The sequence below is a fragment of the Gopherus evgoodei genome, chromosome 4 (genome assembly GCF_007399415.2).
Source record: "Gopherus evgoodei ecotype Sinaloan lineage chromosome 4, rGopEvg1_v1.p, whole genome shotgun sequence".
Lineage (NCBI taxonomy): Eukaryota > Metazoa > Chordata > Testudines > Testudinidae > Gopherus > Gopherus evgoodei.
This window is the reverse complement of record NC_044325.1, coordinates 30,146,793-30,171,095: the sequence shown is the minus strand read 5'-3', so window position 1 is coordinate 30,171,095 and position 24,303 is coordinate 30,146,793. Positions and strand designations below refer to the sequence as shown.

Genomic DNA, 24,303 nt, shown 5'->3' with positions numbered 1-24,303 from the left:
ATAAATGCAAACACAATTATTATTTCATTTTACAAAAGGATTTTCCATTACATTCAGGAAAATATAAGGTACAGTATGTAAAATCAGATGATATATTTTGTACTCTTGTGCAAAAGAAAACTGCTTGAACTTTATACCTCAAGATATCATATTAAGCCATGTCTCTGTCTCATGTAATGACCCTTTTCTCCAGGATAAAATTTCTTTTTTCCTTTCTTTTCTCCAGAAAGTACAGACAACCACTTGGTACATTTAGTGATCAGAGCTGAAGTTTAATGAGTTCCTGTTATGTCTAATTTGTTAGTTACCATCAAACTGCTCATTTGCACTGTCTAAAACATGCATAATTTCTATTGAAATAGTATCTAGTCTAACAGTAAAATCATTTCAGATGCTGTTAGTATATTATTAAAGAAATCACTGTTTTCTATCTAGTAAAATTGCTAAATCTGGTAAAAAAAAAAACACCTTGTTTAAGATAGAAATGGTTCTCTCCACAAGAGGAGCAGAATGTTTTCTCTGATGCACAGAGGTAGTCAAAATATATTATTATAATATTGAACTTCTAATTTCTAATGATGTACTAATCCGAACAGAAAAAAATGCCACAATCCTTTGGCATAATATCTAACTTCATACACTACATAATATTAGTTTTTGATTATTAATGTAGGAGGCAAATATATTAAGGTGACAAAATGGAAATGGACTAAGTATCACTGATTCATGAAAAATTCACTGACTTCCGTTTTAACACTACATAGCTGTAAAACAGGGGATTGAAATTTTAATTGAGGGCATCAATGAATCAGACACTGACTGCCCTTCAGCACAATAGGCCCTTTTGAGGTCAAAATTAACATGTATCCCAGATAGGCCACATACCAGAAACTCAGTCAAATTCTAGTACAAAACAGCAAGTTTACAACACATTAGCATCTAAATGATGTTGGTTGAAACCTTGGACAAAGACCTGTTGCAGCAGACAGCAACCCTTCCTGTCTGAAGGCCTAAGGAATCAACAACTTGCCAGTGAGCACTGCCGAATGATGGCAATAGCGAATGGTTACCAAAACAAACTACAAAACCCACTCCTTTCCTTCACTGCGGTGTGTTGCAGATACCAGTCAAATTTTAGTCAAAGGTCTCTTTTACTGCACACCGAACAAGCAATCTATAGTAAGTGGAAAGCATGTTAAAAAACACAAAAAACGAAAAGGGGAAACCATGACACTACTAAATGACAAAACTAGAAAGAGAAGATACTTAATGTACAATGGTGTTACTGTGGAGAAAGAAATTGTATAGACAAAGTAGGTTTTTCATTTTTGTAGGATAATAGGGCTCACATTCATCTGTGATTAATAAAGGTAAAATAAATGACAAAGATTAATTAAGCGAGGAGGGATAGCTCAGTAGTTTGAGCACTGGCCTCCTAAACCCAGGGTTGCGAGTTCAATTCTTGAGGGGGGCCACTTAGGGCTCTGGGGAAAAAAAAATCTATCTGGGGACTGGTCCTTCTTTGAGCAAGGGGTTGGACTAGATGACCTTCTGAGGTCCCTTCCAACCCTAATATTCTATGAACACTTGCTATGACTGGTTCATAAGCTTTACAAGGTTAGTTTAGCAGTATGATTAACTAAAATTTTCTTTGAGTTGTTTATGCAATATTAAAAAAAATCACTTATAAGCTAAAAGCTGAGATTTCCAAGAGTAACTATTGATTTGGGAGGCCTAACTATACTAATTTTAAAGGGCCCTGATTTTCAGAAAGTGTTGAGGACCCACCCTTTACAAATCAGGCATCTTCAAGGTGGCTCAAGTTAAGCACTCAGAAATATAATTTCCAAACTCAATAGTCACTTCTGAAAACCTTGGCAAGAATCTTCCAGGCATTTTGGCTAATTGCTACTTAAAGTTCAGCCAAATGTCAGTAAATTTAGCCAAAACACACCAGGCCAGTAGGAAGGGCAGACACTGATTCACAAGCATTGTGGTACCTAAAAAGTAATTCAAAGAGCTGTGCAGTAAAAAGAATAAAAAAAAACCAAACCTTAAAATTTACTTTATTTATAGTTAGTAATTCAAAGATTGCCAGAAAAAAAGCCAAAATAGAATTTCAGAATTAAAAAACCCTCCAGAAGTGTGGTAATGACAGTGTTTTCCAATACAAATTATCAAAGCTGCTGCTTGATTTAAAGATCTTCTATAGTTTGAAATACAGAAGTTTTCCCCCCTCAAATTGTTACACTAATTTTCTAATAAAACCATAGGCAATCATGGAATTATTAAAAATAATTCACAAAATTAACTCATTAGGCCCCTATCCTGCTGCTGGATCTGCACAATTGATCTCATGTCAATGGATCTCCATGCAGGAGTAAGGGTTGCCAGCATGGGTCCCATTGCAGAATCAGTATTTATGTCAACAGTCACGAAGTCATTTCTAAAACTGCTAAAGACTTCATGCAAAATCTCCGGGATTAAAAAAAAACACAAAAAACTCCATTCTTCCCATTCAGAACCAAACAAAGTATTCAGACGGAATAAACTAGCAGTTTGACAACTCAGGGTGGCTGGCAGCCCATAGTAACATTAAGTAGCAAATAAACCTTTTCCTAAGGTTAGCAGTGTTTAAATGTTAACTATTCTTTGGAAAACAAAATGCAACAAAACAAATTCTTGACACTACTGCAGTAACCAAAAAACATTAGTTCTTTGACTAGATGCAATTATTAGCATTATAAATAATACACATTTTGTACACAAAAAAAGATACATACAGTAAAATAAAATACCATCCTAATTATAAGAGTAGGGCTAAAATTCTCTCCGCAATTACCCTTACTATCTGACTTCTTAATAACCATGGGCCCAATCCTTCTGCCATTGAAATCAGTACCAAAACTCACATCGGCTCCAAGTAGCCTCCTAAGCAAATAGTTTAAGGGCAAACAAACATTAAGAAAGTCTTCCGTCATCACTACTGTGAACCGAACTACTGATCACAGGGAACATTCCTTCCACAATGATTATACAGAACAGTGGTGTATATTTTCAGAAGTGACTAGTGATTTGGAGAATTTCATTTTTGGAGTGTCCCCACCTGAGACAACTTTAAATAGTCTGATTTTCAGAATGTTGAGCTTCTACTCTGAAGTGTCTGTAGTGGAACACTTAAAACTCACTATCATGATGACTTTGGGAAACTGTTCCAGCAGTTAATTGCTCTCACTGTTAAAAGTTTATGCCTTTTCAGTCTGAATTTGTCTAGGTTTAACTTCCAGCCATTGGATCATGTGATGCCTTTGTTGGGTCTAAACTTTTGGTGAACTTTGGAGCCAAAAAACACCCAGACTGGCCGTCTCTGCATAATCCTTTCTGAACCTTTTTTGAACAAAGCACTGACCTGCAAACTACTCATGACACCCCCTTCCTCAAGTAGCCATTAGCCTTTATCTCTATGCATTTACTTGTTAAACTTGCTCTTCCTGTAAAATCTTGATTGATTATGCATGACCATTATCTTTTGTTAATCACTTTGTTTACTTCTGTGTATAAATATTGATGCCCACCCCTAATAAAGGGGCCACACTTATTCTAAAGCTTTTGGGGTAGTGTGTGCCCGTTGATCAACGCATTTGTGTCTGGTCTCTGACAGAATTGTGGGCCCATATTCCAACTCCGCAGCAACCTCGGGTGTTGGAGAGGTGAGTGAGGACTTGCTTTATTACCTAACAATTTGGGGGCTCGTCCGGGATTCCTTCTGGTGCGGTACCTCTGTCCAGTGGTCAGACCACTCATATATGAATTGGCAAGGCGCCACAGGAGATTTCTCCTAGCCAATTCAATATTGAGGGGTCGTGTATTGGACAGCAGGGTAAACGCCAGTTGGAGGGCTCCTGTCAGACACCATGGGTCAAGGGACTAGCGTGCCTCTTGAGAGTCCGTTGGGGATTGTAAATAAGTTATGGAATGAAGGGAAACTCCCAGTACAGACAGGAATGTCTAGGAAGAAGTTGTACACACTATGTGTAAGGAATTGGACTGGGTATACCGCGGTATTGGCCGACTCGGAGATGAGGTGGCCTTCGTATGGCTCTTTCGAGCAGGCTGCCTTAAGAGGAGTAAAGAGCCAGATCGAAAAAGACCATCCGGGACAGTTATGTTACTGGTTTTGTTGGGACACAGCAGCAGAGCTGTGGAAATCTTTAAAAATTATGGCAGTCAGGTACTCTCCCGAGAGTGAACCCCCTCCAGGTTATTTCGATGAAGGGTGTAGACCACGGCGTGTTTTGACTCGTCAGCTGGTCCCCTCTGCACCTGCCCCTATTCCTCCGCAGGGGAACTCTCTCCTTGTAGCAGAGGGGAATCTGCAGGATCCCAGATTGGAATTTGTGCAGAAGGATGAGGAGGAATTGGAGGGGCCAACCTCGGGAGGAGTAGTTACTAGGCTTAGGTCCAAGCAGGTACAGCAGGGTGCATGCCCCCCCCCTGAGGATAGCCTAGAGGATGTCTCTGTCAAATCTCTTGCGAATAATAAAAGTATGGTTATAGAGATGCCTTTACAGGTGCACGATCAACCTTATATGAGCAATGATGGACGATTGCAACATGCTAGTATTGTGGAATATAAAGGATGGCTAGAATGGGATTTGAAAGAGTGGGGACAGTTGTCAGGGTCTTTTGGGGAAAATCCCCGAAAGATCATAGAACTTCTAGAAAGATTGTTTTTAAGTTATAATCCTACTTATACGGATGTGGATCAGTTGTTAAGTAGAGTTTTGACTGGAGAAGAACGTAGTAAATTGTGGATGGCAGAAAGGACATGGGGAGATAGCAATGCAGCTAATGTTACTTGGATGGATAGGCGGGATCTGGCCGCTGGCTGGAATCCCCTAGACTGGACTCAGCTAAGGCTGACTCAGCTGCGAACAGATAGAGAGCGATTGTTAGAGAGACTCAAGGAAATGGCTCGCCGCTCGCCTAATCAGGCTAAGTTCATGCAGATTCGGCAGGAATCTGATGAGCCGCCCAGAAAGTTCTGGTCGAGGCTATTGGAGGGGGCCCGAATGTTCACTCAGATGGATCCTGAGAGAAAAGCAGACCACCCTACTCTTATTTCATTTTTTGTGAATCAGTCGGTGCCCCCTGTAAGGGATTACTTCTTAAAGTTTCGCCCTGGTTGGGGAGGTGAGTCAGTCACTTCAGTGTTGGAAGTAGCTGATTTTGCCTGGGAGAAAGAAAGGGAAAGTAGTAGAAAGAAAGAGAAAAAGGAAGAATATAAGCTGATGGCTTTAGCTTTTCACGGTGGTGTTCGAGGCAAAGGCCGTGGCCGTGGCAGGGGATTCCAGGGTGCCCGGGGAAGAGGGTCCTGGCGACCCCAGCCATCAGGAAATTGTTTTCAGTGCGGACAGCCTGGTCACTTTAAACGTAAATGCCCCTGGGGACGCCCAGAAGGTCTGGCTGCATCCGCAGATGCTTACACAAGTGAGGAATACACCCCTGCACCACCAGCTCAGCCCATCCCCCAGGCCTGGATCAACTATGGAAAACAGCAGCAGCCGCAGCAAACTCAGCCTCCTCAATGACGGTACCCCGGGGGCGAAGGCAAACAATGTGATGGTCTTATTTCCTTAATGTCTTTAGCCGGCTCCTTTCTCACTTTCTCTCCTCCCAGCGAAGAGCCTCATTTAACCCTTTCAGTCCAGGGACTGCCTGTCTCTTTCCTCATTGATACTGGGGCTACTTTCTCTCTTTTAAATCATGCCCCCTCTCCCTGGCTATCCTCTGAGGTTAAAACTGCGACTGGGGTGGAGGGCAACCCACAGTCTCTGGGACTCACTTTGCCTTTGAATGTTATTTATGCTGATAAATGTTTTTCTCACCGTTTTCTTTTTTCCCCAGCTTGTCCGATCCCTTTGATGGGCCGGGATTTACTCTGTAAGCTTGAGGCTACTTTAACCTGCACTCCTGAAGGGGTAGGATTATTGATGACAGTGTTAGGAGATTCGGCCCCTACTCAGGGTAATTGGGAAACACCCCCCTCTCTCTCCCCTGACCTCACTGACTTGCCTTCAACCCTCTGGGGAATTTCTCACACTGATGTTGGCCTGCTCCTTTCGGCAGAGCCCGTAAGGATTCAGGTAAAGCCTTCCTTAACCCCCCCGTCAGTCCCTCAATACCCCCTGTCGCTGGAAGCCCGGGAGGGCATCCGCCCCATTATTGAGGGATTCATTGCACAAAAGCTAGTCCGCCCTCAGCGCACTCCCTGTAACACCCCTATACTGCCTGTCAAAAAGCCTCCTAAAAAGGACGGAGACCCTGTTCGTTGGCGCTTTGTACAGGATCTACGAGTTGTTAATCAGTATGTGGTCCCTCTTCATGCAGTAGTTCCTGACCCAGCTACTATCATCAGCCAAATCCCCTGGGATGCTGAGTGGTTCACTGTTATTGACTTAAAATCAGCTTTTTTCACCATTCCTGTGCACCCAGACTCTCAGTATCTCTTTGGTTTCACCTGGGAGGGACAAAGTTATGTCTGGCAACGACTTCCTCAAGGCTACAGAGACAGCCCCACGATTTTCAGCCAGTGCCTCCGCCACGACTTGGAAGGTTTCACCAGTCCGCAGGGATCCACATTGGTCCTATACGTAGATGACATCCTATTAGGTAATCGCGAAGAAGCTGCCCTCCGCATCGATGGTAAGGCACTTTTATTATACCTACACACCAGAGGCCACAAGGTAGACCCTAAAAAGATTCAGTGGGTCTCACAGAAGGTCCGATATCTGGGCTTCCTGTTAACCCCAGAAGGAAGACAGATGGACCCAGCCCGCATAAAGACTATTCAAAACTGCCCTCTACCGAACACCAAGAAACAACTTCGAGGTTTCTTAGGATTAATTGGCTTCTGTCGCCCCTGGTTGCCGTCCTGCGGGGAGTTAAGCAAACCGCTCCACCGACTCACTGCTAACCTTGCTCCTGACCCTTTGCAGTGGTCCCCGGACACTATTCAAGCCTTTCAGTTACTCAAGGACAGTGTGGCCTCCTCCATGTCTCTCCGCCCCCCCAATTACAGCAAACCCTTTCACCTTTTTGTCCACGAGAGAGGCGGAATTGCTAGTGGTGTCCTTACCCAGCTGAGCGGGCCCCACCATTTCCCGCTTGCTTTTTACTCTCAGCAAATCGACCCTGTCGCTCAGGGAACCCCATCCTGCACCCGGACTCTGGCAGCAGCTGCCCTGCTGATCACAAAGGCAAAGAGCCTAACCCTGGGTCATTTTACCACGGTTTGGACCTCTCATGCCTTGTCAGCCCTTCTGCGTAGGGGCACAACCCAAGTCTTTTCGGCCCATCGTCAGCAACAGCTAGAGGCCGAACTCTTAGAAGACACTAACCTAATTTTTGAAAGGTGTGGACCCCTTAATCCAGCTACCTTGCTTCCTGACCTGCCAGTCCCCCAGGACCAGCACGACTGTGTGGAAGTAGTTTCCAGCATCTTACAGATAAGAGACAACCTGTTTGACGTGCCACTGGACAACCCCGATTGCATCCTCTTCTCGGACGGAAGCTCCTTCTATGTTGATGGCAAGCGTTTCACTGGTTATGCTGTCACCTCTGAATGGGACATTCAAGAGGCCGCCTCACTGCCAGGCAACTGGGGAGCCCAAGCCGCTGAACTCTATGCCCTGGCCCGAGCTTGCCAGTTGGCCGCTGGTAAGACCGTTACCATTTTTACTAATAGCAAATATGCTTTTGGAGTTGTGCATTGTCATATCCACCTCTGGAAGTTTCGAGGTTTCCAGACAGCTGCCGGTAAACCCATTCAGCACCTCCCCCTCATCCACAAGCTTTTGGACGCCCTCCAAAAACCCTCCGTCCTGGCTGTAGTTCACTGCCGGGCCCATACTAAAGATAGTAGCCCCATTACCCGTGGAAATGCCCTGGCTGACGCCTCCGCCAAGAAGGCTGCCACCTTACCTTTAGCCATGCCCACATTGGCTATTGCAACCTCCTCCTTTACTCCACCGCACCCCGTACCAGTACCCGCTGCTGAACTAAAATCATGGGAAAGCCTCTGGGCCACTCTGGTCAAAGGGACCTGGCTTATGCCACATGGCCGAGCCTGCCTCCCTCGCTCCACATACCCTGTGGCAGTTCGCTGGCACCATGATAAAGGGGGTCACTACGGCACGCACGCCCTCGTGGACACTATCGCTCGCTTTTGGTATGCTCCAGGCATTCAACCCTATTGCCTATCAATAGTGAAAGCATGCAGCACATGTCAGCGTAATGGACCTGCTCCACCTCTTAACAAAATTAAGGGTGGAAGACCTCCGCCTGCTGCTCCATTTCAACATCTTCAAATTGATTTTGCAGATATGCCAAAGGCTTTTGAAAAAAGCACCTCCTTGTTTTGGTTTGCCCTCTGACTTCCTGGGTCGAAGCTTTTCCTACTGCTAATTGTACTGCTGCCACAGTGGCGAAGATTCTCCTTAGACATATTGTACCCCGTTTTGGCATCCCTCTTGTGCTCGACTCAGATCGCGGACCTCACTTTACTGGTCATGTCCTTGGCCATTTAGAACAAGGACTGGGCATTTCACACTCCTTTCATACACCCTACCACCCCCAGTCTAGCGGGAAAGTTGAGCGTATGAATAGGGAACTTAAGTTTACATTGGCTAAATACTGTCAGGAAACAGGATTAAAGTGGCCTCAGGTACTTCCCTTGGTCCTGTTTCACCTTCGTACTCGCCCAACCCGCGCATTGGGATTATCCCCCTTTGAACTGCTCTATGGACACCCCCCTTTCAAAGGCGGGGCGCTACCACGTGCTGATGTTTCACTATTGGGAGGGGATCATATGACTGCGTGTCAGTTTCTCTCCCTACAGGCTCGCCTCCGTACCCTTTGGAAAGCCTCGCAGTTTTCCCAGACCGTGCCGCTGGAGGAACAAATCCACCCGTTCCAACCAGGGGACTTCGTCTGGGCCAAAAAGTTCGTTCGTGACGACACCCTCCAGCCAAGGTTTACTGGACCCCACCAGGTTCTTTTGACAACCCAGACTGCAGTGTTCCTGGAAGGACGCAAATCTTGGATCCACCACTCCCACGTCAAGCCAGCCGTAGTGGACCACAGTGACGGACCAGCAGCTCTTGTCACCACTGAGGACACTGCCTTCGACCAGTGGACCAGCTTACCTCTCTCAGACATTAGACTTAAATTAACTCGAAAAAAATGAGAGGACCCTTTATTCTGACAACTGTATGTTTTTTATGCTTTTTCAGTTTATTTTCTGCTTATGAAGATAATGCTTTTATTAGATATTCCCATGAGGTTAAAACTCGTATTTTAGGAAATAGAAGTGATTGCTGGGTATGTACTCAATTTCCAGTAAATGCAGCACAGGGACTCCCCTTCACACCCATTCCCCTAACCACTGCTAATATGACTTGGATGCCACCGACTAGAATAAAAGATCCAGTCCAACCCAATCTTACATGGGACAAAACAGAAGTGCCAATTAACAAATATCTCAGGGTAACCAATCAAACAGGATCACTGTGTTTTGTTAAAGAAAAAGGGTCAACTTTTGTGGGAACAAGTAAATGCAACATATATTTTAATGGCACCGCCTTTAGTAAAATCTTGGCTTCAAGCCTTGCGCATCCCACTTATCCCATATGTGGATCCCTCACCCCGATCCAACCTTTTCAACTTTTTCATGGAGGGGCAGGTTTTCAGAGTCAGTTTTTAAAAAGCCCTGCTCAGAGCTCGAGGGTGTCCAACTAATTGTTAAAGGATACACAATTGCCTTCTACAACTGCTCAAGCAGTACTACACTGCCCTTTGAGGACAACACTACCAAATTGTGCCTCTGCAGTTCACACAACGACCCCTCTGCGTTACCAGGGGAACAGTGGTACAACGGGCGGTGGGTTACCTCCTACTTTGAGAAATGGAATACCCAAAACGCATTATATGGAACATACTGGGTGTGCGGGCCCAAGGCTTATTATTTCCTCTCCCCTGATTGGGCAGGGTCATGTTATTTGGCATGGCTAGCACCGCCTTCTCGGATCTCCCTCACCCCCCCTCATTTTCCCCACGTTCGTAACATCCGTGAAACTGACAGAAATATTAATCTCCGTGATGGTTTGTCCTGGCAGCGGTGGGCTGGTCACACTAGCTTGAAGGGTGCTATCATCCGTCTACAGGGACTATTAGAATCTTTGACCAATGAAACTGCAACCCTATTTGAGAACCAGGCCGGGGAAATGTCCCAGCTGCGCCAGTTGGCTTTGCAAAACAGAATGGCTTTAGATATGATGTTAGCAGCCCAGGGAGGAACTTGCGCCCTCATAAATGAAAAATGCTGTGTTTTTGTAAATGACACCTACTCTGACACTTTTCAACGTACCAAACACCTAAGGGAAATGGCTAAAAACTACTCCTCTGGCCAGCCACCTTATGATTGGTGGGGAGCCTTATGGAATTGGCTGCCCGGATTTGGGTGGGTTAAAAACCTCTTGGTGGGTGTTGTTGGGGCCATGGTAGTCCTTATAATACTGTGTTGCTGTATTCAGTGTGTCCCCTCCCTCATAAACTCATGTAAGTCAGTTTATTCTTTTCCCACTTCAGCTAAAAGCCTTACTCTCTTCGAATTGGCCCAGGCTGAAATTGCCAAGCGGCCCTTGAGATCTTGAAATAGGGTGTAGCTTTTTGATTAATAGTTATCTCAAAGCTACAAATGGAGGAATGTTGGGTCTAAACTTTTGGTGAACTTTGGAGCCAAAAAACACCCAGACTGGCCGTCTCTGCATAATCCTTTCTGAACCTTTTTTGAACAAAGCACTGACCTGCAAACTACTCATGACACCCCCTTCCTCAAGTAGCCATTAGCCTTTATCTCTATGCATTTACTTGTTAAACTTGCTCTTCCTGTAAAATCTTGATTGATTATGCATGACCATTATCTTTTGTTAATCACTTTGTTTACTTCTGTGTATAAATATTGATGCCCACCCCTAATAAAGGGGCCACACTTATTCTAAAGCTTTTGGGGTAGTGTGTGCCCGTTGATCAACGCATTTGTGTCTGGTCTCTGACAGAATTGTGGGCCCATATTCCAACTCCGCAGCAACCTCGGGTGTTGGAGAGGTGAGTGAGGACTTGCTTTATTACCTAACACCTTTCTCTGCTAGATTGAAGAGCCCATTATTAACTACGTGTTGTCTATACTGTAATCAAGTAACCCCTTAACCTTCTCTTTGTTAAATCAAACAGATTGAGCACCTTGACTCTGTCACTAACAGGCAGATCTTCTAACCCTCATCATTCTCATTGCTCTTCTATGAGCCCTCTCCAATTTATCAACATCCGTCTTGAATTGAGACCACCAGAACTAGACATAGTATTCCAGCAGCAGTTTCACCAGTGCCAAACAGAGTCGTAAAATAACCTCTCTACGCCTACTTGAGTTTTGAATAGGACTAGAAAACCTATTAGAGGCAGAGTCATAGAAATGTAGGGCTGGAAGGGACCTCAGGAAGCCATCAAGTCCAGCCCCCTATGCTGTGTCAGGACCAAGTAAACTTAGACATCATAGACAGGTGTTTGCCCAATGTGTTCTTAACCCTTCCATTGATGGGGATTCCACAACCTTTCAAAGAAGCCTATTGCAGAGGTTTGAACGTGAAGATAGTATAAATTTTTCTAACTAGCCCTAACTTTCTCTATATTCTTACAAACTGCTTTGAGGCTAAGTACACGTAGGGCTGGGAGAGACCTTCAGTTAAAAGAGAACCACAGAGTATTAATGCACAACCACGGGCACAGGAAATTACTTCCTTCCCCTTAATTGACTGTATTATAGATAGTTTTTGAGTTGTAAATCCAGTACAGGGAGCATGTGTACACAACTCTGAAGTACACTGCAGGGAACATTTCTGAAATTACAAGATTTCAGGGTTTAGCAGAAGGAGTACGTGCAGTGGGAAAAAAGGGTACTCGCAGGACAAGTGGAAGTAGTTATGGTGGATATTTGTGTGAAGTGCCATTGAAGGTGTTTTTCTCCTCCTCCTATCTGAATATGGTTGTAGTCTTTCCAATATGATGCAGGTTCTGGAACAGGAGCAGATAGGCAGGTGTTATCTTTAAGACTGCTCTGCAGCTCTCCCGATGTGATCCCAAACAGACTGCTAGCAAAGTGCAGGTTCCACTGGAAGTAAAATGGTAATCCTGAAGAAAAAAAAGGGGGGGGGGGCAAGACTAATGTTCAGGTGCCAAAATCACCTTGCTGGACCGTCTCAATTAGCTCCAGTTCATTTTGAAGCTATTCAAAAGGCACTCAAAGACCTTTGGCTGCAAGGGAAAGTATGGGGAAAACATGTGGTGCTCAGGGAGTGAATCTATTCTAGCAGCTACACTCTATTACGAAACAGAAAATTCCTTTAGCTGGCCATGAGATGGAAAAGAGGAGCAGGAGTGAGATCTGGAAAGGGAGGTTACGATTAGAGCTCCTCAAGGATTAGTCCTGGGACCAATCTACTTAACATTTTCATTAATGACCTTGGTACAAAAAGTGGGAGTGTACTAATAAAATTTACAGATGACACAAAGTTGGGAGGTACTGCCAATATGGAGGACAACAGGAATCATACAAGAAGATACGGTCAACCTTGAAAACTGGAGTAACAGAAATGGGATGAAAATTAATAACGCAAGGTTTAATTTAATAGCACTTCAGGACTAACAAAGAATTTTTGCTATAGAGTGGGGCTATATTAGTTGAAAGCGACAGAGAAGGAGAATGACTATGAGCCACCAACGTGATGCAGCTGTGAAAAAGGCTAATGCAATCATACGATGCATCAGGTGAAGTATTTCCAGTGTAGATAGGAAAATGTTACCACCATTATACAAGGCACTGGTGAAACCTCATCTGGAATACTGTCTGCAGTTCTGGTCTACTATGTTTAAGAAAGATGAATTCAAACAGGAATAAATACAGAGAAGAGCTACTAAAATGATCAGAGGAATGGAGATCCTGCCTTACAAGATGAGACTTGGGGAACTTGGCTCCATTTAGCCTAATAAAATGAAGACTAAAGGGAAATAGGATTGTGGTATATAAATACATCAGAGGAATAAAAACTAGGGAGGGAGAGAAGTTATTTATGTTGAGGGACAATTCTGGCACAAGAACAAATGGATATAAACTGGGCATCAGTAAGTTTAGGCTTGAAAGCAGACAACCATCAGAGGAGTGCAGTTCTGGAACAAGTATCAGAGGGTAGCCGTGTTAGTCTGGATCTGTAAAAGCAGCAAAGAATACTGTGGCACCTTATAGACTAACAGACGTTTTGGAGCATGAGCTTTCGTGGGTGAATACCCACTTCCTCAGATGCATGTCATGTCATGCATGTCATGCATCTGAGGAAGTGGGTATTCACCCACGAAAGCTCATGCTCCAAAACGTCTGTTAGTCTATAAGGTGCCACAGGATTCTTTGCTGCTTTTACAGTTCTGGAACAGTCTTCCAAAGGGAGTAGTGGGGGCAAAATAATCTAACTTATTTCATGACAGAGCTTGAGAAGTTTATGGAGGGGATGGTATGGCGAGATTGCCTACAATGGCATATGGCCAATCTCCAATGGCTAGAGATGGGACACTAGAGGCGAAGGGCTCTGAGGGACTACAGAGAACTCTTGTCTGGCTGGTGGGTCTCACCCACATGCTAAGGGTGTACCTGATTGCCATATTTTGGGTTGAGAAGGAATTTTCCCCCAGACCAAAGTGGCAAAAACTCTGGGTTGTTTTGGGATTTTTGTTTTGTTTTTTTGTCTTCCTCTGCAGCACAGGGAATGGGTCAGTTGCTAGTTTGAACTAGAATAAATGGTAGATTGTCAGTAACTTCAAGTCTTTTAAGATTTGAGGACTTCAGTAACTCAGCCTGAGGTTATGGGCCTACTACCGAAGTGGGGGGTGAGGTTCTGTGGCCTGCATTGTGCAGGAAATCAGACTAGATCAGGGGTTTTCAAACATCTTTGCACTGCAACCCCCTTCTGACAACAAAAATTACTACCCCAGGAGAGGGGACTGAAGCCTGAGCCTGCCGAAACCTTACTGCCCAGGGTGGGGGGTAAGGTGCCAAAGCCCAAGCCCCACTGCCCTAGGTGCAGGGTGGGGGTGGGGGGTTCAAAGCACAACAGCTTCATAGAATATGGAATACAGAATAGAATATTAGGGTTGGAAGGGACCTCAGGAGGTCATCTAGTCCAACCCCCTGCTCAAAGCAGGACCAATTCCCAACTAAATCAACCCAGCCAGGGCTTTGTCAAGCCTGACCGTAAACACCTCTAAGGAAGAAGAGTCCACCACCTCCCTAGGTAACCCATTCCAGTACTTCACCACACGTAGCACCTCATAAAAGAGGCACATCTGTGGGGCAGAACCAGAACAAGTGTTTGCCTCCCTTGTCTTCTGGCATTTTTGCCGAAGCTCCTTTATTTTCACGTGGCACTGCTGCATGTCCCTGGTGTAGCAATTCTCCCCATGTAATCTTGGCATAGATATCAGCATGTCTTCTGCTGGATCAGAGCTCTCCCTGCAGACTCTTCTCCCCACATGGCATTAAGATCCTCCACCTCCTGTGTACTCAATGCTGGAGCGCGTTTACAGCCTTGAGTCTCCATAATCAGCTGTGCTGGCGAACTCTCCATGCTTATCAAACAGGAAATGAAAATTCAAAAGTTCCCGGGGCTTTAACAAGGGAGCAGCTGTTTCCTGTGTACTTGGCTGGCACGCAGTGAAGTTGAAAGTGCTCTCCAGAGCAGCCACAGCGGAGCACTGTGGGACACCTCCTGAGTGCCAATTCATTTGAATTTCGCAATGCAGTGTCTACACTATCCCTATGTCGACCCATGGATGTCGAATTAAGCGATATACCTCTCGCAGAGGTGGAGTACAGAAGCTGACTTTAGAGACCACCTAGGTTGGCAGAAGGGACTTGGTAATGTAGACATATATATTATTAGATAGACTTAAAATGGCTTATGTCAACCTAAGTTTGCCGTGTAGACCAGGCAAGAAGCAAATACATAGCTTAACTCACATGACTAGTGCCACTGATTTCAATGGGTCTACTAATATGCTTAAAGATAAGTATGCTATCTGCATCAGGCACTAAACCTGTATTTTCATTAACATTTTCTTAGTGACATTAAATTTTTGTCATTTCAAAACAAAACTGCTGCAGCATTAACAATGAAAAGTTATTTACACTTTCAGTACACTGACAAAGTTACTGTGAACGTTTTTGTACAAAGGCTAAAATTTTCAAACACTGAAATGTAAAATTAGGTTCCAAAGCCCATACTTAGGCACCTAAGGCTGACACTGTCAAAAGCACCTAAATGACTTTGGAGCATAAGTCCCATTAATTTCAAATGACAACGCCTGCTAGAGGAGTACAGCCAGGTTGAAGTTGTTCAGCTTTCTTGATTTGTGGAAATTCAGTGTGTCAGAAGATGGTGCTACTGGTAAATATAGTGCAGGTTATTTGCTAATCAATTTTGTGTTGTTCTCGTGGGCAGGATATTAATGGGATCTTAATCTTTCCATAGATCAACCTGTTACATGAGAAACTTCTTAGAAAAAAAGACAGTATAACTTTAGATTTTACATGTAACAATTAGGAAACTAGAGAAACAAGTACAAAATATCCACTTTAGCAATTTAAGACTTCAAAATGGAAAGTATAAACACTAGGAACATGTACATTTAAAAAAATTAATTATGATTTTTATCCACCTGGCTCTGTTCCTACTCCTTTCTAGACTTGCTTTGAGTAACCAAAAGCTTAGATGTGGGAGTTTGGCTTCTTTCCAAATTTAACCTTTGTTATTAGATTTCACAGTAGCTAGCTCTTTGCGTATGAAGCTGCTGAAATCTTTCATTAGATATCCAAACACACAAGTTCGTTCAATCTAGTTTCTTCTTCCCAGATATCATATTAGACAGAAACACTTCAAAACACTTACTTTGGTCCAAATCATGGCTTTACCTAGCCAATTTTTGTGACATAAGCAGCTCAAGATGACTGCACCACCTCTCCTAATCAAGCATGTAAAACAAACTAAGGCCATGGCTACACTAGAGAGTTACAGCGCTGGTGAGGGGGTTACAGCGCTGCAACTTAGGATGCGGCCACACTTGCAAAGCACGGCCAGCGCTGCAACTCCCTGGTTGCAGCGCTGGCTGTACACCCAGTCGAGCCTCGGGTGTAGCGATTCCAGCGCTGGACAGCAAGTGTGGACCCCACCAGCGCTTTTATTGACCTCTGGGGTATAAGGAGGTATCGCAGAATTCCTGTCCACAACAAACCGGAAGAAAGGGAGAGCTCGGAGTTCAGCCAAACTGCTTATTTAAAAAACAAACACAGCTCCTGTTTGCTGAGCGAGCGGAGGCAGGCAGGGGAATTACTTTGGAATGTTCACAGCTGTTTGCTTGAAGACAGAAACAGCACGCTCACACGACAGAGGGGGAGGGGGAAGTCCATGTTGAGCAGATGCTTATCTGGTCTGACGGCTATTTAGGAGTACATAATTTGCATTTAGTGAATGAGAGAGGGGTGGGAGAAGGGGTCAGAACTTTTAAAATGATTGAAGGTAGGCACTGTGAGTCTTCCAGTCCTTAGAACTTGCAAGGCAGGGAGCTGAGAACAGTGTCAAGTCCAAAAATCCAATCTCTCTGTCTCTCCCACGCTCCCTGTCACATTCCACCCCACCCTCCTCTTTTGAAAAGCATGTTGCAGCCACTTGAATGCTGGGATAGCTGCCCACAATGCACCACTCCCAACAGCGCTGCAAATGCTGCAAATGTGGCCACACTGCAGCGCTGGTAGCTGTCAGTGTGGCCACACTGCAGCGCTGGCCCTACACAGCTGTACGAACACAGCTGTAACTACCAGCGCTGCAGAACTGTAAGTGTAGCCATGGCCTAAGTATCTAAATGGAAAGTGAGAGAAAGGGAGGAGTGTGGGATATAGAATTAATTGAATAAAGGAAAGAGGGTATTTTATAGATCATGGAACATGAAGCTACTTAGCTTGAGTGAGAGGTTTGGATAACAGGCTTTTGACTGTTGCTGAGAAACACACACTAACTTATCTTCTTTCCTGCTGTCTTGTGTTAATAGTCTTGCTCTAATGGCAATAAACAGAGCTTCAGAAGCAAGTCCCTTATTGATTATTCAGGGAGAGAGTGATTGAGTTTAGTAGGAGAGAACATTAATGGTGGTGGGCAGCAGGGATAGAATGGACTGATGGACATTTTTAGAAATTATAAATATTCTTGGCAATCAACTGCCATTTTTGAAATCGTTACAGGCATATTGCTTGAAACCCTGCCAGAAAAGAACACCTGCTCCTCATCCCAGCCACAACATACACTAAACACTATCCAGTAATTCCTTATAGACCCTTATCCACTGATATAAAGGCAAACAGTATTATTGAAACCATGACTTTCCTTACTGGAACTCCCCTTCCATTCTGCATAAGTAAAATGCAGCTCTGAACAGACTGCAGTTTTGCCAGAGCACTCATTAACCAAGACACAGGTTTCACATCTCAAGTCCTACACAAGTAAAGCACTAACTATGTTAAGTAAGCCACAGAGAAAATTACTTGTCTCTTGGGACCTGATTGCATGTCTTTCAAAGACCAATGAATATCAAACCTTTTTGGCATTCTCCCAGTTCCTTTCAATGAACTACTTCAAGGTAAAGTACAGACCTGGAGCACCTATAATCTCTCCCCCCCCTTCAAAAAAAAAATAAAACAACAACTAAAAACAAAAAGCACACCTGCTCCTCCAAAATGTTTTCATCTGTTATAGGTCACGCTTTTTCCCCAAAAGATCTCAGTAGGAAAATTCCTGATTAAATGTTCTAGTTACCACTGTTCAAGAGAAATTCCACCATACTGTGCATCTTCTGATGGTTCCCCAACTACTTTCAATTCTGTCTAATAAAATCTATTTATCTATTCAAAGCATAATCCTAGGATTTAAAGTACCTTGATCCAGCCTTGTGAATTGAACTGATACAAATTTAAGATATATTAACAGCAAGCGGTAACTTTAACTTTCAAAGGATGAATTTTCCTTGATGTCTTATTCCTGTGAAGAGTCGATTAGAGGGACCTACCTCAACTAAAATTTAAGTGCTTTGAAGGTAACCTGCAAAGTTCACTGTGCTTTTTTGCTTCTCTACATTTATAAAATCTGAAAGACGTTTTTGTCTTAAACAGAAAATTCAGGTTGCCCAATCTGGAAGCCTATGGTGACTGGAGAACTAATGATATTATAAAATATGAATTAGGAGAGTGAAAGCTGAGCAACTGAAAAAGGAAGGAATTTTTAGAAAGGCTGATAAAAATACTTTGGTTTTGTTAACACTTGTTCAACACCAGTTAATAATGAACATTCTGAAGAAAGGAAGTCCTAGTCAAAAATTGCCACTTTAATCAAGACAGCTCACAATACACCTACTCTGAGACAACCAAGAAGTACTCCAGCAACAGTGGCAAGACCAATTTTAGTAATGCAAATACTTCTAATTTTTCTTCTTTTTAAAAAGAACTTTTCAGGCCCTCTTTACACGGTATAAAGCAATAAAAATGGTAGAAGCCACTTTTTAAAAAAAATCTGCTGTAGGGAACCTTTGCATCTCTCTCTTGCATCCATGTATGCAACTCAGAAAGCGCCACTGTTTTTAAAATCTGGGAGATTATCCAGACAACATGGTAGTAGACTGCTTAACAGTAACTAACAGATAGACTTCTACTTACTGATCAAGGATATTTTCCAAAGGCATTTTCAAAAGATCACATCATGTCTGATTTATATATTAGAGATTTGAATAATAAATCTGGCACGTTTACTTATTAAAAAGGGCATTCAAATTCAACTACTTGTATAACACTATTTTTTCCTTAACTGTTTTAACAGGAAAAAAAAATCTATCAATGACGCCTAGGGAGATCAGCTAGAGATACAGACTCACCAACTTACTAACTGTGCAACTTGGCTGGCTGGTGGACCAGCACAAAGGGTACATAGTCTCAAATCAAAACAAAGCTAAAGGGCCTAACCACACTTGTTGCTATCCCCATAAATTAAAAAACCCCACACCAAGCATCTTCTGTTAGTGATCATACTTTTAACTACAGGGCACACACAAGTTTCAAACTAACATTTTTAAGGGCCTGTTGCCTAAGAAAATTCCCAGGTAACATGTTTTACTACTAATTTGTATTACATTTATATCCACAGGCATCATCATCTAGAAAACGTACAGTCACAGTAAAAGATAATCCCTGCTCCAAAGAGCTAACAATATAAATAAAAAGGACATGCAAAGGAAAGAAGGAAAAATAGGTGCACAGATGCTACGTAACTTCCCAAGGTCTCACAGCAGTTCAGTGACAGAGCTAGGGATAGTCCCCAGGTCAGCAGCCTACCCACTAAACCATAATGGCTCTGAACTTAGTTTTTTAAATCTCTCTCAATTACTAAAGGATGTTAACCCTTAAGCCAGGCCTCCACAACTCGTAAACTTGCGAGGACCATATTACTCCAAAGAAAACAACTGAGGGCCAAAACCCCCAGCCCCACCCAATCCCCTCCAAAACACATCCTTTGCCCCAGCACCACTCATCCCGTGGAAACAAACCCTCCTTCCCCAGCGCCACCCCGCCAAAACAGCTTTGGGACGAAAAGGAAGGTGTGAGGGGGAGGGGTGATATTTTATTAAGAATTTTTCAATTAAAGCAAACTTTTTTTTAATTATTATTTTAAAAAAAATTATGAATCATCCCCCCATGAAATAAGGGGAGGGGAAAAGGGGGACAGTTTGAAGGGTTGTTCTGGGGCTATGAAATAAGGGGAGGGGAAAGGGGGGCAGTGTGAAGGGATTGGATGTGACTGTCCAACACACAAACACAGGAAGCCCGAGGGGCGGGAGGCAGTGTGATAGGGGCCAGGGAGGGGGAAAGTCCCCGGACCAGGGGAGGGGCAGCAGTTGGGGCAGGGCAGGTACAACACACACAGGTCTTCCTCTGGGATTTCCTGGCTTCCCACAGACAGTTCAAACCGCCCCCCCCCCCCCCCGATCACTATGGAGGCCGCCTTGGGACCAGTCAGCGCAGTAGCCGCCCCACCCCCAACTGAAAGGGGGGTGTCTCGGCCCAGTCCTCCCCCCCCTCCGAGCTGCAGCTCAAACCCAGGCCAGATAACCCTCCCCTCGCTCAGCACTTCCCGCATCAGCAGGCCCTGGAAGTGACGCACTTGCTGTGCACCAGGCAGGGGGACCAGGAGACAGGATACGTGTTGCTCTGGCCATTAGGGCATTTAGAGCGCAGCACGTGGGGCTGTGAGGCAGGCCCCCCCCAGGCAGGGGGCAAACCCAGCAGCCCCACCCCACTGCTTGCCCGTGGGCTGCACAGTGAGCCAACGAGCAAATGTTTTAGTTCTCTCAAAACAAACCCAAGCCCAGAAAAGTTTATAATACAGTTTACGCTTAAAAAACCCAAACACATGAGAATATGTTATTGTCACTCCTTAACAATGTTCCTCTATCCCTATATTGTGAGGTAACAATTATTCCCATATTACATATGAGAAACAGAAGTGCAGAGAAGTTAAGTGAATTGGCCAAGGACACATTGAGTCAGGATGAGCTGGAAGAATGCAACACATAATCTAGTGTCCAGACAACAAGATTGTTGCAACCTAAGAAGAGATATTACTCTTTTTCTGTCTCTTTCCTACCCACTAGCAAAAACACATGTTTGTTGTCGCTGCTGTTCCTGAACATAAGCAGGTGCATCAATGTTACAGCTCCTCTACCCCAAGAGTATCAGCAATATGAAACTTAGCAGCTTACGTTGATTTAACTCAGAAAGCATCTACACTAAAATGTTGCTCCTGCTAATGTACCTTGCCCCTTATGCCAACTTAATAACTCCACCTCTGTGAGAGATGTAGTGGTTAGATCACCATAGTTAGGTCGATGCAGAGTCAATGCAGACACTGTGTTGCTTACATCGACTATTGCTACCTTTCATAAACTGTCCCACAATGCCCCACACTGACAGTTAAATCAGTGCAAGCACTCTTGGTAAGGATGTGTACTGTCAGCACAAGGAGTGTAGTGTGGACATGCAAAAACAATTTAATTACTGCAGTGGCTGTATGTCGACATAACTTAAGTGGGCATAATTTTGTAGTGTAGACATACCCTTACAAAATCAGATTAATTTCACTAAGATGATGCAGAAAAGAATCCCGTGGCACCTTATAGACTAACAGACATTTTGGAGCATGAGCTTTCGTGGGTGAATACCCACTTCGTCAGATGCATGTAGTGGAAATTTCCAGGGGCAAGTGTATGTGTGTGTGTGTATATATATATATATATATATATATATAAGCAAGCTAGAGATAATGAGCTTAATGCATCTGATGAAGTGGGTATTCACCCACGAAAGCTCATGCTCCAAAATGTCTGTTAGTCTATAAGGTGCCACAGGATTCTTTGCTGCTTTTACAGATCCAGACTAACACAGCTACCCCTCTGATACTTGATAAGATGACGCAGATTGCACTAGTGCAATCTAATAGTTCTGAGCACCATTATCTCTATGAATTAAAAGTGAAGAAACAGGAGAAAAATCAACTATTTACGAGTGAGCTGCTTATGACTAAAGAGGAATGTTTTCATATTTTTCATTAAGTACTACAGATTATGACCCCACAAGATGTGACCAGTGTAGAAGGTTCTTCCTTTTAGAAAAGTATTTTAAAATATACTCAATTCCCATATGTGCCTATATCAAACCATCAAAAAAGACCTGTTATTAAAAATATGTATGTAACTCTGCTTCTGTACATAGCACTTCACAAATATAAAGGACATGCTCATTGTCCCAATGAACTTACAATCTAGCAGAGAAAGACAAGACACAGGACAACGGCTCAGGGGAAGGAGGATGAGCATTACTAAACATATACTGGTTGACTCAAGATATAGGTCAAGGTTTTTTCACTTTTGGGGTGGCGGAGGAGGGAGAAGAGGTGCCTAGATTTGTGAACTAAATTGGCAGGATCTCTCTCACCTACCAGTGGAATGCATGTCACTGGGCTTAAACAATCATTTCATGTTTAAAAAAAACAAAACAAAAAAAAAACCCACTCTGAACACTCACAACTAATAATATTAAGTGTAAAAGATCTAAGTTTTTAGCTATCAAAGTTAACCTAATCTTGCATCTGAAGAAGTGAGGGGTTTTTTTTACCCACAAAAGCTTATGCCCAAATAAATTTGTTAATCTTTAAGGTGCCACCGGACTCCTTGTTCTTTCTGTGGATACAGACTAACAGGGCTACCCCCTGATACCTAATCAACAAGATATCTTCTACCAAAGAAGGCCTGTTACCTCTGGAAGAAAACCAACACACAATGAAGTGTCTGAGTTTGTTTCAAGTTATATCAATACATGACCCACTTTTTTATTGTTTTTTCTATTGTAGAGCTTTCTATAGCATGTGGAACTAGGATATCTAAATGCTTTAATGGCACTGCTTTCACTTTGTAATATTTTACATACAGGTTTTGGAGAAAGATCTTTCAATTTTATCACTATATACTTACAAGCATGCAGCGCCCCTCCCCCTCGTTTCAATTGCGGGAGGTGGCGAAGGAAGAGAAAGATAATAAAGATCCTTAATATTACTCTTTGGGGGAGTTTAAGTTACAACTATTCCTCTCCTCCGCCCGCAACTCAAACCCAGGACAAGGGCCCTGGGACGGTGGGGAAGCAGCCCCCAGGAGCCACAGGCCTGTCGTCTGAGCGGGCAGCGGTGTCCGGGACGGGGCCCAGGAGTCGGGCGCACACGTCTCAGCAGGCCCCAAGTGCTGCTGGCGGGGGGTGGGGGCTGTGCCGGGGGCCCGGCGCGACTCCGGCTGGGGGACCATGCGTTGCAGCCGCCAGGAGAAAAGGGAGGCTCAGCCGGGCGCCAAGGGGGCTGAGCCGCGCACATGCCCGGAGCGGGCCGTGATCACTAGCCCAGCGGAAGCTGCCCATCCCCGGTGCTGAGTCCCCGAGCCCGCCATGAAGCCGTCGAGGAGGACACATGCCAGGGCCACCGCCTCCTACCTTCCGGACTAGACCCAGCCTAGAGCCTCCCCGCTACAGGCCGCGTCTCATTGTGCTGCTCCCGCCGCCATTTCCCCGCCGCCGCCTGACTCCCCCCAGCTGTCAGGTTCCTCCATTCACCTGGGCCCGGGACAGCCTCCTGCCCTCCCTTCCCCCTGCGAGGCCGGCCCTACGCAAAGAGAGCACCGCCCCGAGCCCTCCGCCCACAATAATAGGCCCGCCCAACGCAGGCAGCGTATTCGTGCTCTGAGAATTCCATCCCCCACAGTTCATACTCTCCACCTCCCCGGTCCATGAGAGAAGTGAGGCGATTGGAGTAAAAAGGGGGGTGAGAGGTCAAAGGTTTAGAGGAAGGCCAATTAGGTGACAGGAGACAGCAAACGCTTGGGACGGCTGGGACATTCCGGGGACTCACGTGCGTTCCTTCTCTCCCTCAATTCCCTGCTGAACTTTGCGTGGCGGGAGATGGCATCACGCGCAGATGCCCTCTCCCTGCACGGGGGGTAGCACACGCAGATGCTGCCTCTAACCTCCCCGCATAAGAGGGATGGGGGGGTTATGGCACATACCTGTCCCCTCCCATTAGGGTTGCCAACCCTCCAGGCTGGTCCTGGAGTCTTCAAAAAATGGAAAAGTAATTGTTAATTAAAGATTAGCTCATATAAGGAAACCTCCAGGAATAGGTCCATGCAAAATTGGCATCCTTACCTCCCTATGAGTTGGAGTGGAGAGATGGAGGTTACCTCACATAGATGCCCCCTCTCACTTCCCTGGGCAGTCAGTGGGATGGGGGTATCTCATCACAGAGATGCCCCTCCTATCACCCTGGGCAGTGATGGGGGATGGGGTACTGGAACAATTTGTATAATGGGGGTGCAGAGAGCTATTGAACCAAACTGTAAATCCTGTATATGATGGAAACCACATCAAGCTAGGGGGTGCAGCAGCATCCCCCACTCTTAGTTCCAGCACTTCTGGTGGGGGAGGTCATCACACTGACAAAATGGTGTTTTAGTACAGAGGTAGTCAATTTTTTGTCAAGGTTTATATTTCTTGGTCAAGGTCCAGACTCCAAA

At 44.5% G+C, this 24,303-nt stretch overlaps 1 protein-coding gene across 12 annotated transcripts in view; it reads right to left on the bottom strand.

The window, feature by feature from the left end:
• DICER1 (dicer 1, ribonuclease III) overlaps nucleotides 1–23,438 on the bottom strand; it is a 104,152-nt gene extending 80,714 nt beyond the window's left edge. For 9 of the 12 annotated variants that reach the window (XM_030558830.1, XM_030558831.1, XM_030558833.1 and 6 more), the window contains exon 1: nucleotides 23,228–23,425. The gene's annotated coding sequence lies outside the window, so the exon portion shown is untranslated. The other 3 variants (XM_030558829.1, XM_030558838.1, XM_030558832.1) reach the window with 2 other exon arrangements.
• Between the last annotated feature and the right edge of the window lie 865 nt (nucleotides 23,439–24,303).